The sequence below is a fragment of the Moschus berezovskii genome, chromosome 7 (genome assembly GCF_049115385.1).
Source record: "Moschus berezovskii isolate FMDL1 chromosome 7, NW_MosBer_1.0, whole genome shotgun sequence".
NCBI lineage: Eukaryota > Metazoa > Chordata > Mammalia > Artiodactyla > Moschidae > Moschus > Moschus berezovskii.
This window is the reverse complement of record NC_142466.1, coordinates 116,496,042-116,511,774: the sequence shown is the minus strand read 5'-3', so window position 1 is coordinate 116,511,774 and position 15,733 is coordinate 116,496,042.

Genomic DNA, 15,733 nt, shown 5'->3' with positions numbered 1-15,733 from the left:
CCATCACATAAGCCTTCTTCCTACTCTTTGAATACTTTGAGTTCACTCTACCTCAGGGCCTTTGGCCTTGCTCTGATATCCCTAACTGGAACATGCTCTCCCAGATAATTGACATGGCTGGCTCTTTCACCATTTATACTTGAGTCCAATTATTACCTCTTTGAGCATCTTCCCTGGGTCCCCAGGTCAATAAGCTTCCAGCCATTTCTTCCATGTGGACTCTCTTGATTTTCTGCATGACTCTTGTTATCTGAATCTGTCATGTCCATACATTGTGTCACTGGTTTTATCTGTCTTTCCCACTAAAAGTTAAGCTTCATGAGAGCAGGGACTTTGCATATTTGTTGCTCTATCTTTACACCTAGGTCATCCTGGGCTGCCCTAGATAATGGTGTTGAAGGAATTGAGCTGGGGAGCAGAGGGGACAAAAGAGAAGGCATTATCTTTTCACTGGAAAAACTTGCAGTCGAGAATAAGTCCTAAGAGTTACTCAAATTGAATGAGGCACGAGACCGTGCAATGAGAAATGGGTGAAATCATGTTTGTCTGAGCTTCAGGGTCGTGCAGCACTTCTGTTGTCACATAGTCTTTTTGCATTTGAAGAAGGGAACCCAAGAGGGGAAGCAAAGGGGCCTTCACTAACAGTGGCCTTGCTCACATTTAACGGGACGTGAGAACAGGAAGGAAGGAGATGGTGTGAACGGAAAAGGGCTCTTAAAATCAATGCTGCCTTGTCACAGCGTGAGGTCAGGATCCCTCCAATCTGGGGCTTGCACTTGTTGGACATTTGTTCTGTGGCAGCTACTATGCTAGCACGTTTTTGTTCATTATCTCATTCAATCGTCACAGCATCCCTGTGATGTATCAGTGGGTATCATCATCAGCATCACTGTCTTCACCAGCACCACCGCCATCACCATCACCATCACCCACTGTAAAGGTAAAGGAAGCGCCCCTCATCTCTAAAATCCACTCTGCTTACCACCGTTCTACACCGCTTCTGCCTACTGAGTCCTTCTACCCTAACTTGATAATTCTGTATCCCTGCTTTGACCATATCTCAAATTTTAAGCACACAAAACCAGAAATGTTTCAATCAAGGAAATCTAGTTTAGGAGGAAGCACAAGGAGGAGGAATTAACCTTATTAGTTTTAAGATGTGAAATGAATTGGGAGAGCAGCATTGACGTGCATATACTATACGTGTAAATGGGCTTCCCTTGTGGCTCAGCTGGTAAAGAATCTGCCTGCAATGTGGGAGACCTGGATTCAATCCCTGTGCTGGGAAGCTCCCCTGGAGAAGGGAAAGGCTGCCCACTCCAGTATGCTGGCCTGGAGAATTCCATGGACTGTATGGTCCATGGGCTCGCAGAGTTGGACACGACTTAGCGACTTTCACTTCATTTCACTTCAGTCAGATCTGTGCCTAAGGCCTATTGATAGTAACTGAGTCCCATGCTTGTTCGCAAGTCCTGTGATCCACTGTGAATGCTGGCTGCTGACCCTGAATTCTCTGACTCAGCTTCAGTCTCTCCACTGCACGCAGGGCAGGGACTCTTCATTGCCTTTGAGTCTTAGCTTGGCCCTCTAGCCATTGTCCTAGGTTTCCTAAAGAAAAAATAATGCACAGTAGTACAAATTTACAAGAGTGGCACTGCATAACGAATCGGGAACACAGTGTCATGCAAGCAATGAGGTTTGCTGTATAGTCTTCATTTTAACCTGCGATCTTTCCATAGCGTTATTCAGAGACATGCAGTTACTCTTGACGTTCCTCACTATTTACCCCAAGCCCTTTTTAGCATAAAGCATCCCAGAGCCTACCTGTGATTCAACAAATAAGCATGAAAAGGGTCTGTCTTATTCAGCAAACCTATTCTCTGAGGTGCTTTTCCCCCATAGAAAATAAAACGTGCATTGTTGCATAGGAGTAAATTGGACCAGAAATCTTTCCCAGTGTTGCTGTTTTTGTGTGTGTCTCATGAACATCCATGTGTTTATCTCTAAGCTAGTCTGAGGCACATTGTGTTGTGTTAGCTAAGTGTTAAAGTCACCCCACAGTCACCCCAACAAGAGTGGTGTTTTTGAGGCGACTTGAACTCAGCAGAAGCTTTATGTATCAGATCAGTGCTCAAGAGGCAGAGGAAGACCCAGGCTTCTTGCCAGAGGGAGAAGAGTGGGTTTATCAGAGCTGCTCAACTTTCAAGAAACTGCTGTTTTTAGCACACCTCTGCTTCCCCCCCGCACCCCCACCACCCCCGGCCCAGGACCGATTTACCCAACAGGAATTGATACCGAATATACAGGGACAGTGGGTCTCTGAAAACCTATTCGCTTGTAGAAAGGATGAGAAAACTGAGGCCCAGAGAATGAAGTGACTTCCTGAAGGTCACACAGCTTCCCTTGAAAGAACTCCTTGAAGGAAGGACTCAACACACAAGTTCTTCCTCGCGCCTTGGTTTGTGTGCAAGTCTGATGCTGTATTTCTACATACAAAGGGGCCAGAGGCAAGCCACCTTCTGAGAGGGGCACTGTTGATTACAGATGAACACAAAGTAAGGCCAGACCTGCATCTGGGAAAACACCCATTGTCAAAAGGGTAACAATCAAGACGTTAGACTGGATTAAAAAGCGGAGAGAAAAAGCAGTCATGAGGCGCCATAAAAAGGCCTTTCATGTCAAGCAACAGCCTTTGAGAAAGAAGACGAACTTGAGAGGTTCTGTCTTCCATCAGAACGGAGAATGTACAGGCTACAGGGTTGCTGAAGAGTGACTCCCCGCCCCTTTCTGCCCTTCTGGCGCAGGAGCAGGAAATTGCTGCTGCAGGAATAAAAAGACCACGCAGCACGGCAGCTTTGCTGGTGAGAGAAGCAGGGTGGACGAGGGCGCGTGGACGCACTTGGTGGAGAAACTCTTCATTTCAGCTGTGTTTGTTTTGAAAATGTCGCAGTCACAGGTCATGGAATTCATGAATAAAACGCCTTCCTTATTTTGACTCAAAAGGAATAAAGATTTATTACCATCCTAACCAGGGAAACAGTATTGACCCACTGGCTATTTGAGATTTTTAGCATTGTGGGCAAGAATATTTATTGCTTTTAATTACCATAAAGTAGTGAGGATCTTGTTTTTGATAGATTTTTTTCCCATTACCCGGATCTTGGCTTGCAATTCTAGGTGTAGGAAAGAGGGGGCAAATACTATATCAATGTTATGTAAAAATTCCCAGACAAAGATAATAAATTAAAAATGACCTAAGTTTGTTTTCAGTCTCTCTCCAGTTTCTTTTCAATCCCTGTGAATCAAAATAGGATTGTGTGTGTGTAGGTTTGTGTGTGTGTGTGTGTGTGTGTGTGTGTAGGGATGTGAACTGGCCACAATTGCTATATAACCTTCAGCAACTCAGTTAATTTTTCTGAATCCCAAGCCCATAGATTGAAATAAGGATGAGAACACAAAGGGTTATAAGGGTGGATTTCCAACCTGAGGTAAGTCCCTTCATCCCTCTAAATCTCAGTTTTATTATTTAAAAAATGGGGAGAACAATGATTAGTATGCACGGCTATGAAAACGATGAAATGTGATAATGGATTTAAAAATCTCTAGCAGGGTTCTTAGTCTGTGTCATTCATTAAGTGATAGGCGGTTTGTTTCCTCTGTCTCTCTCTCTATCTCAACACACGTGCGTGTGGAGAGACAGACAGACAGACAGACAGAGAGGAGAGAAATATTCAGCTGATTGAAGGTCAGCGCTTTGGGTTGTGGTATTTTCAAGAGTTCTTTAGTTGTCGGCTCAGACAGCTCAGATCTGTGTGTCTGAATCCACTTGTGGGTCTTCTGTGACCACGGGAAAGGGCTTCTAGAAGTCGCAGGCCATGAGCTAAGAGCCAGTAGTCTATGTGATTGTGGAGTAGGACGAGCTCTCTTTACTCCAGGCTGCCATTGGAGAAGGCGATGGCGCCGCACTCCAGGGCTCTTGCCTGGAGAAACCCATGGGCGGAGGAGCCTGGTAGGCTGCAGTCCGCAGAGTCGCAAAGAGTTGGACACGACTGAGCAACTTCACTTTCACTTTTCACTTTCATGCACTGGAGAGGGAAATGGCAACTCACTCCAGTGTTCTTGCCTGGAGAAACCCAGGGACGGGGGAGCCTGGTGGGCTGCCATCTATGGGGTTACAGAGAGAGTTGGACATGACTAAACTGACTTAGCCACAGCTATTGAAAAACTGAATCCTGGGAAGATTAATTGTCCCTCCCGGCCCCCTCAAGAGAAGAACATGGTTAAGCTGTATAGACCCTTAAGGAATAGGTTTCACAGGGAGGGCTGTTAGACTCAATTTAAATACTGCTTCAGGCATGCCTGGTCTTCCTTGCCTAAGTGACCATCTTTTTTTCATCATTCTCTAATTGTCTAACCTTGGGCAAGTTTCTAACCTCCCTAAGTCTTACTCATCTGTAAAATGGAAATAAATAAGTGAATTTATGCATGGGATAATTGAGAGTTAAATAAAATAATCTGAATGAGGCTGATTTATCAATGTCTAACCCAGAGTGCATCAGTGAATAGAAGCTGTCATATACAATCTCTGGATCATCATTTTCCTTTTCTGCTGGCAAATTCCAAAGAGAAGATGTCCCCAAACTGACCTTGCAAATCCACACATTCATTTGCACACCACTGCCCACAATTAACGGAGAAGGCAATGGCACCCCACCCCAGTCCTCTTGCCTGGGAAATCCCATGGACAGAGTAGCCTGGTGGGCTACGGTCCATGGGGTCGCTAAGAGTCAGACACGACTGACCAACTTCACTTACACTTTTCACTTTCCTGCATTGGAGAAGGAAATGGCAACCCACCCCAGTGTTCTTGCCTGGAGAATCCCAGGGATGGAGGAGTGTGATGGGCTGCTGGCTATGGGGTCGCACAGAGTCGGACACGACTGCCGCGACTTAGCAGCAGCAGCAGCCCACAGTTAAAGTAGTAAGTGTCAACCAGGTGAATATTTCCTGACTTGAGAACCCCTGGATTTTCCTGCTGCCTTCCCAGACTCAGTGTGGCCACATTTTAGGAAATATCCACAATGTGTGATACATACACACTGAGACTGAGGTAAGTTTTGTAAGGAGAGTGAAGATGCTTCAGCTTTGTGAATTTTAAGGGATGAAACATCTCAGGGGATCCAAAGGGTTGAAGTACTAATAATAAAGGGAAGGTTTTCTAACAAACTACCATACTGATTCACTGACTGCCCTCAGCCACACGTGTCTCAGGCTAGCCATATTAAAGATAAGCTCAATATAACAGCAATAATTGTGTGGGAGGGAGAGAGAGAGAGAGAAAGGCAAGTCAGAGAATGAGGGGACCCAGGCAGGAGCAACTAAAAAGGAGATGGATGAAGCAGAATTCAGGGGGAAAGAAAATGGAAGAGAGGACGAGGACTTGCCTGGAGGTCAGGCGGTGAAGACTTCGCTGCTCCTAGTGGGGAGCTAGGATCCCACATGCTTCGTGGCCACAAAACCAAAACATAAAACAGAAGCAATGTTGTCACCCATTCAACAAAGACTTTAAGATGGTCCACATCAGAAAAATCTTAAAAATTTTTTAAAAAAAAAGAGAGAGAGGAAAGCGTAAGCAGAAGACAGGAGGGTACAATTAGGGACGGGGAGAGGGCAACACAGTCAGTAAGAAGCCAGTAAGTCCCAGCCGCTGGGCTGGGAATTAAAGGAAGAATGGTGGAGAAAGAAGACAGGAAAGGTACAGTATTGCTTCTGTTTTATCTCTTGGGTACGCGGACCAGGACTTGTCGCCAGATTGGCTTCTGCAGTACTTGGGTCTGCAGCTTGTCTGGTCCATGTTGATTGCTAACTTCAGCAGTGATTTTTCAGAGCAAGGGGGTCCAGCTGTGCTCTGCTCCCGTGCCAGCTCCCCCGTACCTGCTGGGCTGACAATGATGCTCTCTGCAGGCTGCAACGGGTGAGAGGTACTTCTTTCTCCTTGCCTAACGACTCGCCCCGGGGAATGCTGCTCCTTGGTCTTGCCTTTCAATTCTTTGCGAAGAAAGAAAATAATAAGGGAGAAGATGAATTGAGATTCTTTTATATTTTTACTGAAAACGACCATGGATGAGAAACTTTTCCACGTCAATGGGTCTCTTGTGGGGCTTTACAATCCCTCTGCACCGGCAATCAACCCAACTGGACGCCTCCTCTTTTATCTCAGGGACCCCTTCAGAGATTGGCATGGTTCCTTCTTTTTTTACAGTGGTGACAAACGTGTGCTAAATGTATGGGCCCACTTGCCTGCTGCCCCTTTCTGGCTCACTAGAGATCAGCAGAGTGAGCTGGTACATTTTGTAGAACTTTGACTTGCATGGACCTGAGCAAGCATTTAACCTGATGACAGATGAGAAGACTGACGCTCAGAGAAGCAAAGGGATTTGCTCCAAGTCACACAGTTGGTTAGGAGCAGAGCTAAGGTGCCCGCTAGCCCACGGCTCTTTTTTTGGACCATGTCTCTCTCCTTTTCTGTATAACCAAAGCAAGAAAAATCCCTTCCCTTAATGCAGTTCTATCTCACTTACAAATTGGATATTTTTTCCCTGTGAGTTAAATGTATTTAAAATGTATTTAATAATATCTAAATGCAACTTCTCTTCCTACAGAAGCTATTACTCATATTACTTAATGACCATTACAGAAAGTCTTTCAAAGGATTTTCTAATCTCTCTTCCAAATAAATGTACATGCAAACACGATTTTCTGTGCCAACCCTGTTCTTAGTGAGACGTGCCCACAAATATCGTCATGTGATAGTAGTGGTTATTAGAGGTCATGTTTGTTACATGCTCCTGTCATAGACTCATTTTTATCTTCACAATACCCATTTAAGGGATAAAGAAATGAACACAGAATTTTCAAGCCTTAGCCAAGAATGGGATGGTTTATTGAAACAGAGCTTAGAATTAAAAGACCAGAGGGGACATGATTATCAATCTGGAAGCTGTTCAGAGTACTGGGGTTTTGGAAATCAGGTTGTTCTGATTTCAAATCCTCTGCTGGCATCCATTAGCTTTGTGACTGGTCAAGTTTCTAAGCTCCAGTTTTCTCATCTATGGAATGGGGACAATAAAGACATGGGCTACATATAGTTGTTGCAAGAATTAAAGGCTTCCTATGCAGAGCTCCTCGCACACAGTAGGTGAGTAACATCTCAGCCATTATTATTCGGTATAGTCTCCTCTCCCTACTCTATTACTGACAGATTCTCTGAATTTCTCCACTTCATCTTAGATGTGTAGGCAAGACTGCGCTCCTGTACTTGCAGAGGAAATGTGTTTTTACATTTGATAACATTTCACCTGCCATTTCGTTCTGCAGAGCACGAACCCGTCCACTTCTCAGTTTAGAAACGGTCGCTGCTGATTCATGCCTTTGCCTCATCACTTGTTTAATCCCATTTCCCCCGCAGGGGAATGAATTTTCTGCCAGATAGTCTCCTTTATAAAAAGCTGTTATATTTGTGATTTTTTAATTTTTATGTTTCAGCAAGTTGGGCTCTCTCTTGTAAAGAAACAGAAACATCAGCATCTCTGCTTCGTCCTGAACACAGTCGGGGCACCAAAAATAGTCCAAGGATAAGCTGAAGTTCTTCCTTTCTCATGGAGGAATGCAGATGGAGGCTTCTCTTGGGTTCTTGGGACCTCCGAGCATCAGGAAAGTTGTCGGGTCAGGAGGATGCTTGCCAGACAGGACACTAAGAGACTGTATGCTTGCAATGGACGCCATCTGTAATTCAACGTTTGACCTTGGAAGGAAGGAGGGCACTTCCTGTAGGTGTTCAGTTTTCTCATCTATTAAATAAGGAAGGGGAATTTTAGCTCTTGCATTTTATTCCTATCACTGAAATCCTGTCAAGACCCTGAGGAATCAATTTTAATGATTAAATTCTAGGGACTGTATCGCCTGTGGGAGGGATAATTGGGGAACACGGTCAGTGCCTCTCAAATCAATTCACGCGATGACCCCCAACTCTGCCTAATTGTCAAGAAAGGTCCTTCCGCAGAGCTGTGAACAGACTGAATCACAAATGAGACAGGTCCTAACCCAGAGGTGCATATTAAGTGGAGATATTTGGACCATAATTGCAACGGACAATATAGTAAAAGCCAGCTCACCTGCCATTCCATAACCCAAACCCCTTATTACCTGCCAAGAATGCATTTGCCCTTGTCTATGTTCTGCTTTTATAGAAAAATGAAGAGAAAAAAAATGTTACAAGTCAACAAGCTGATAACCTGGTTTATCTTGAGAACATAGATTCCACGATATGCCCTAGGGTCAGCGTGGGTTTAACTCAATTCCAAATGCCTTCTGTAGTCACTTCTAAGGTACAGTGACTATGCCAATACACTAAAGGGACCACAGCCTCCTAGATTCTGTTCTCACACACACACACACGCACACACACACACACACACTCACACATATACACACGCACACGTGCGCACACACAATAGCACACACACACGTGCACACACATGCACACATACAATAACGCACACACACAATAGCACACACACACACATGCACACATACACACAATAGCATAGAAATTTTAATAAGGATAACTTTCAGATGATTTCTTTTTAAAATTATACATTTCACATGCACTTCTTTTGGTTGCTTTTCTTCCTATTCTTTCTACTGTAAAGATAAATATATATATTTTTTAAGTGAGAGGAATTGAGGTCTTGATCTAACACATGCATTCATTTTTGAGAGCCTTATAGCAACTCTCTGAAGCACAAAAGGCATTATTATCTTGGGTGTCCCAGAAAGGAAAAAAAACAACAGAAAAGTAATTGTTAGAGGTAAGCTGCTCAGCATTTCCCAGGCATAACTGCATTTAATCGCCGTAATGATCATGCGAAGTGGGCATTTTATCCCTACTTCACAGATGAGGTGACGGAGTCTCAAAGCAGCTAAAGTAGAGACTCAGGCTCACGAGAGCACGGTTCACACTCAGGATCGCTGGGCACCACAGACCCGTGTTCTCACCGTCTTTCTAATCTGCTGTTCTCCTGTTCAAGGTTTCAATCCAGCACCGCAACAGAGCTGCAGCAGAGCCCCTAACTCTGCGACATCCTTTCTTCCCTGTCTCTGTTGAGACATGCTGAGTACCGCATCTTTGAAAATCAGAGTCACGTGTCATGCTTTGCATTTCTCCATTAACCAGAACTTTGCATCTCCTGCTGCTGCTGCTGCTAAGTCGCTTCAGTCGTGTCCTAGCCATTCCCAAAAATAGAGTTTATGTCTAATTTTGTACAAACCAATAAAGGCAAAGGAAAACTGCAAGTGAATTATTATGGAGCGTGTTGGGCCTCCTGGTATGTCACGGTGATTGAGAAGCAGAATGATCTGAGTAGAAAAGTTCTTGGGTGAAAGTCAGTGATATGTTAAGTTTTCAAAGGAAAGCCTCCTTCTCTTTCTGGTAGAATGGAGCAGAGGGAAGGTGGGGGCTTGTCCCCCCTTTCCCCAGGTCCCAAATCCCACTCGCCGTCCCTCCCGCCTTCCTGCGTGTCTCCATCCCTTTGCGTTTCCCACGTGTAAAACTCCTTTCAGCCAGGGCCTCTGCTTGGATCTCCCGTCCCCGGAGCTTTCAGATTCTTTCTTTCCATCGACCCTCTCCCATCACTGCCCCCCGCCCCTACGCAACCACACTGAAGACCCCCTGACCTCACATTATACATTCTTTCCTCAGGGAAGCCCTTCCAGTCGCCAGGCTGAGCCAGACCATCCCGGCCCATGCCCTCAGATGGCTTCTTCTCTTCTCTCTAGCACTTGTCATAATGGCTATTCTTTTGCTGTGTCTTTCGCTGTTTGTGTAATTTCTCCTCTAAGCTGTAAGCCATAGGGAGACTAGGACCACATCATTCTTCCTCTGTAAAGTATCCTTTGTGTCGGGCACGGGGCTTTAGTACACGCTGGCTGTTTATGCATGAGGGTCACATGTATGCTTCTGTTTGCAAGGCTCATCATTTCATTGGTATTGATTACAAGGGAGAGGGCATCAACACATCTCTTGAGTAAAATGCAGCATATGAGGGATTTGTTGAGGGAATGAAAAGATAATCAGGGCTATGTGGCTTTACTTTGACTTTGGTTCATTCTACCCCAGAACACAGAGGTCACCCGGCCTGTCTCCATCACCCCATCTTCCCTCCCCTTGGGTCTTCTCTTTCAATATACACCAGTTCCAAGATCCTGGGTGTGCCTTCAGCTTTAGCGAGCCTGAAGCCTAATGATTGCAATGCAAAAACCAAATCAATTTTATGATTTTATCCACTGTTTTTCCCTCTCTTCTCACCCCACAATTTCCTCTTTTGCTCAGTCGTTATTAACAAGGTATCTGGCCTACAGAGGAGAAAATGTATAATTAAAAAGAACAATGCTGTTATTAAATACTTGGACTGGCCGTTGGGTTAATTTGTACCTAGGTAGCAAATAAACCCAATAAGTCATGCCTATAGAAAAGTGATGCATTTTGAGGTGGTGCAAACATTTACAAAAATACCTCTAAAAGACAGCATATTCCCGGATTCAATCATTGTTTTTCCTGTTCTATTTTTTCCCTTTGCAAAGAGAAAATGTTTTCGAAACATTTTTACCTTCCTAACAGCCAAAAGGTTGTTAAGCCGCTTCACACATCTTTCCTCTGGGGTGTTCATATCCACCAAAGTTAATGGATGGAAAATTAATGTTTCTCTCCAAATGTTTCCACAATCACAAAGCAAATAGTTGATTCTGCCAAGATGAGAGTGTAAATCTGGCCTCAGGAAAAGGCTTCTGTCACCATTACCCACATCATTTAGCCCAAATCCAGAGACTGGCTTAATTACCATGATGGTTCAGGAAATGTGGATTTAGGTACCGCAGAGGCTGTATGGAGTATAAAACTGACCACGCCCCCTGATCAACTGTCCACCTCTGTGTTGTTTTTATGCCAGGGAGACTTGGTTTCCCTCACAAATAACACAGTTTGTTTTTTACGTGGTGCTTTCCAAATATTGTGACTTAAGTCAACACAAGTTGAAATATTTTCTAGGCAAGTAAAATGGTTTAATTATAAATCAGTTTCCAAGAACTAGATTGCAGCTAAAGCCCATATGTCCACAGAATGGATGGAGTGTTACCAACTTATGCATGAGGGGCTCATTTATGCTTCTGTTTTCAAGGATCATCATTTAATTGGTGTTGATTACAAGGGAAAGGACATCAACACATCTCTTGAGAAAAATGCAAGATATGAGGGGTCAAATTTGCAAACAGATCCTGATTGCATGTACTTACAGAAAAGCTACTATTGTTGTTTAGTCGCTAAGTTGTGTCCGACTCTTTTGCGACCCATGAACTACATATAGCCCACCAGGCTCCTCTGTCCGTGGAATTCTCCAGGCAGGAATGCTGAAGTGGGTTTCCATAGCTTCCTCCAGGGGCTCTTCCTGACCCAGGGATTGAACCTGAATCTCCTGCGTTGGCAAGCTGATTCTTCACTGCTGAGCCACCAGGGAAGCCCATACTCACACAAAATTTGGCACTGATTATTCAAGTGTAATAAGAATTTCTGTGGCAGGGTTGTTTTGATCTCACTGAACTCCAACCAAATACCGGCAAGGAATGATGAGGAAGAAAGTAACTAATGAAAGCAAATTTAATGGAACTTATTAAGGGCCAGATGCTGTTCCAAATGATTTATGTGACGCAGGTTATTTAAGCCCTCACATCCTCACAGAAGGCAGGTAGCTGTTGTTATTTCTATGTCACAGCTGAAGAAACTGAAGCTCAGAGAGGCTGAAGGACTTGACCAAGGCCGCGTAGCTAATGAGTGGCAGATTTAGGAAATCCTAGCATGCTGTTTTTTTGAACCAATCTTCTAAACATAGGCTACATTGTTGGAAAAACAAAGCATTTCATACTGCTGTCTTGAATTCTGGCTTTCTTTCCTAGGGATAGTTTTGGACCACCTAAAAGGAGCCTAAAGGCATGGTGCTCCCCATCTGCAGTCCACAGTAAGCCCAGCATACAGTTCCCTGACTCCCCAACCAAGGCTGTATTGTCTCCACCCATCCCTGTTAAATGCATCCCCTAAACTGAAGGTATTGCGGACCAAAATGAGGCAGGATAAAGAAAAAGAAAAGACCTATCCAGAGACCTGTAGGTTCCACGGAATGTATAGCAGAGAACATCTCAACAGAGAGTTTCAGAACTTCTTACGTTTCTGGATGTCTTGTGCTGTCTGTCTTTGTCCGATCAGCCCTGCCTCTCAAGCCTTTGTTGCCTGTACCAAAGCAGGAAAGGAGACAATGTTGGCTAAGGCTTTATCCCAGGGATAAGGTAATTTTCTTCTTCCCCCTTCTTCCTCCTCCTCCAGCTGCAAACACGGCCCTGCACTTGCTCAATGGTTCCTTCTACCTTTCTTAATGACTTCAGATACAGCAGCTAGGGTCCTCATCTCCGTGGCTATGGATAGAACTTTGGAAACTGAGGAGGACTGTTCCAGGACCCCCATGGATATAAAAATTGGTGGATGCTCAAGCCCCTCATATCAAATGGTACATTCTGCCTTCTGTATCCGAGCATTCTGCATCTGCAGATCAACTGAGCACAATGGAATTCATGGATGGGGAACCTGGAGACACAGAACCGCTAGATACAGAGAGCCGACTCTACTTGAAAAATACAGGCTGAACAGAATCCTAGAGGATTTTAATGGTTTTATTTCTTCCTCTATAGAACCAGACTTGGGTCCCAGTCTAAGTATGTCTCAAGAGACATTCTTTAACCAAGATCTTATAAATTAAACTCTTCCAGCCCCATTCTCCGATTTAATCTTTCTCAGGACAAAATACTATCATGTTCCTCAAGACAAAAAGATGGGAGTGGAGAAGGAAAAAATTATTAGGAGGGTTGGGATAATGAGGTTAATAACTTTTTTCTTCTATCGTATGCAATGGCATTTAAAAAATAAAAACAGTAATAAGACTGTTCATGCTAATCAAAGTAATTCATTCCTTACCGAGATTTCATTCCCCACAGGAGGCAGCACACATGCCTCCCTTTTACTGAATTATCCTTGTCCACAGGATTGTATCCAGGTCCAAGGTCGAGGAACATTGAATGGAAGAAGTTTATTCAATTAGTTGGGAAGGGAAGGAGCAGAGGGAAGATTCTGGTATAGAGTAAGTCCCCTATATATAAACGAATGCCATCCAGAGAGTATGTTTGTAAGTCTAATTCGTTTGTAAGTTCAACAGAGTTAGCCTAGGTACCCAACTAACACATTTGGCTATATATCATTGGCTTCCAGTCATCTTGGGCTTGAAATAAAGATACTGTTCTACTGTACTCTATACAGTACTATGCAGTAAAGCAGCCAGAATCACTTGTAGAGGATACATGCACGTGACAATGGATGCCAGACATTTGAACTAATTTATATGATTGGATATGTGAATACATGTTTGAAGTTTTGAGTTTGCAACTTGAAGGTTCATGTGTAGGGGACTTGCTGCATAAATATGACCAATCTGGGCCAGAACCATCCTGACTTGAGAAGGGTAGCAGTTCAGAGTCCATCCCTCAAGTTATTAGATATTCTTATAAACGGAGTTCATCATGCAAAATGCCGGGGTGGATGAAGCACAAGATTTCTGGGAGAAATATCATTAACCTCAGATATGCAGATGACACCACCCTTATGGCAGAAAGCAAAAAGGAACTAAAGAGCCTCTTGATGAAGGTGAAAAAGCTGGCTTAAAACTTAACGTTCAAAACACCAAGATCATGGCATCCAGTCCCATCACTTCATGGCAAATAGATGGAGAAAAAAATGGAAACAATGACAGTCTTCATTTTCTTGGCCTCCAAAATCACAGTGGACGGTGACTGCAGCCATGAAATTAAAAGATTCTTGCTCCTTGGAAGAAAAGTTATGACAAGCCTAGACAGCTTATTAAAAAGCAGAGACATCACTTTGCAAACAAATGTCCATCTAGTCAAAACTATGGTTTTTACAGTAGTCATGTATGACTCACGATGTGCGAGCTGGACTATAAAGAAGGCTGAAAGCCAAAGAATTGATGCTTTTGAACTGTGGTGCTGGAGAAGACTCTTGAGAGTCCCTTAGATTACAAGGAGATCAAACCAGTCCATCTTAACCCTGAATATTCACTGATGCTGAAACTGAAGCTCCAATACTTTGGCCACCTGATGTGAAGAGCTGACACATTAGAAAAGACCCTGATGCTGGCAAAGATTGAAAGCAGGAGGAGAAGGGGGCAACAGAGGATGAGATGGTTGGATGGCATCATTGACTCAATGGACATGAGTTTGATATGACCGAGCAGAGTCAGATATGACTGAGCAATTGCACAACAAATAACTAACATGGGTATTTATAGGAACATTGATGCTATACCTTAAATGCTTCTTTATCATTGAGACCATTTCTTGATTGCAAGAGTTTCTCTCTAATGAGATGGTATAAACAAATGTGAAGAGACGGCACAGAATATTCATGCTATACCAAGTATTTATTGAATGTTTACAATGCAAAGGCATCATGCTATAGAGAGTGTATGCGTGGACTTGATGACTTCATGCTTTCTGTTTTCCAAAAACATAGTGTTCAGTTGAGAATATGAATAATGATCATAAATATGAAGTCAAAAAGGTAAAACATATCCAGTGGCATGTTAAAACCCTAAGTAAATCACTTTGGAAATTCTGAATAAAAATTAAATCTTATTTAGTGAAAGAATTCTGCATATAGTAATGAAAGAGGTAGTTTTTGCATTGGGACTTAAAACATGGATTTGGAGATGTGAAGGGCATCCCTGGTTTTAAGAAAACAAACAAACAAACATAAGCAGCATGAATGAAGCCTGGTGTTGGGAGATGAAAAGTCTAGGCTAGTATTTATTAATATTTTAGTTTCAATGAGATAGAATAGGACATTAGGTTGGAAGTGTAGATTGGGGCCAGTCAGCGAATAATTAAGTTAGGGAATTTGAATGTCATCTGGCAGTCAGGGAGACCAAAATAAAACTATTGGAAGAATAGTATGAAAAGATCAGTTTGGCAAAACTGCTTCATATGGATTAGAATACAAAGACCAGAAACAGAGATCCATGTTAGAATGGGAGAGGGAAGGAAACTAGTATCTGTGGAAGCCTTACTATGGACTAAGAGCTTGGTTATTCATGTTGCTATGCTCGTTCATCTCACTTTTACCACAAATTTATGGCACCTTTTATTCCCCCTCCATTTCTATCTCTGGGAAAATTCTGATGCCATCAGAATTCATACAGTCATAGTCATTCTAAGAGGTTGAAACTCACATTAGGGGCTTTTGTCTTAAGCTCCCTCTGCTGCGATGGTTTTACTGCAAGAGAACAGGAGAAAGGAACTGAGCTCTGAGGCAGGGCAGAAATACTAAGGTGGGCATATGGAAGTCCTTCTGTGAGACCGAGATGCTCCCTGACCTTGGAGCTGGATACAACCCCCAGTGAACAGTAACACTGTGGTAAAGCATGTGTGCTTTCCTGGGAAATGAAATCTAGGTCAGTAATGAGTTGTTCTGGTTAACATGGACAGTCTCATTATGATCGCACATGAAACAAACTTGACATTTGTTTGGATGTAAGAGAAGAAAGTAAAAAAAAATAACTTTTAG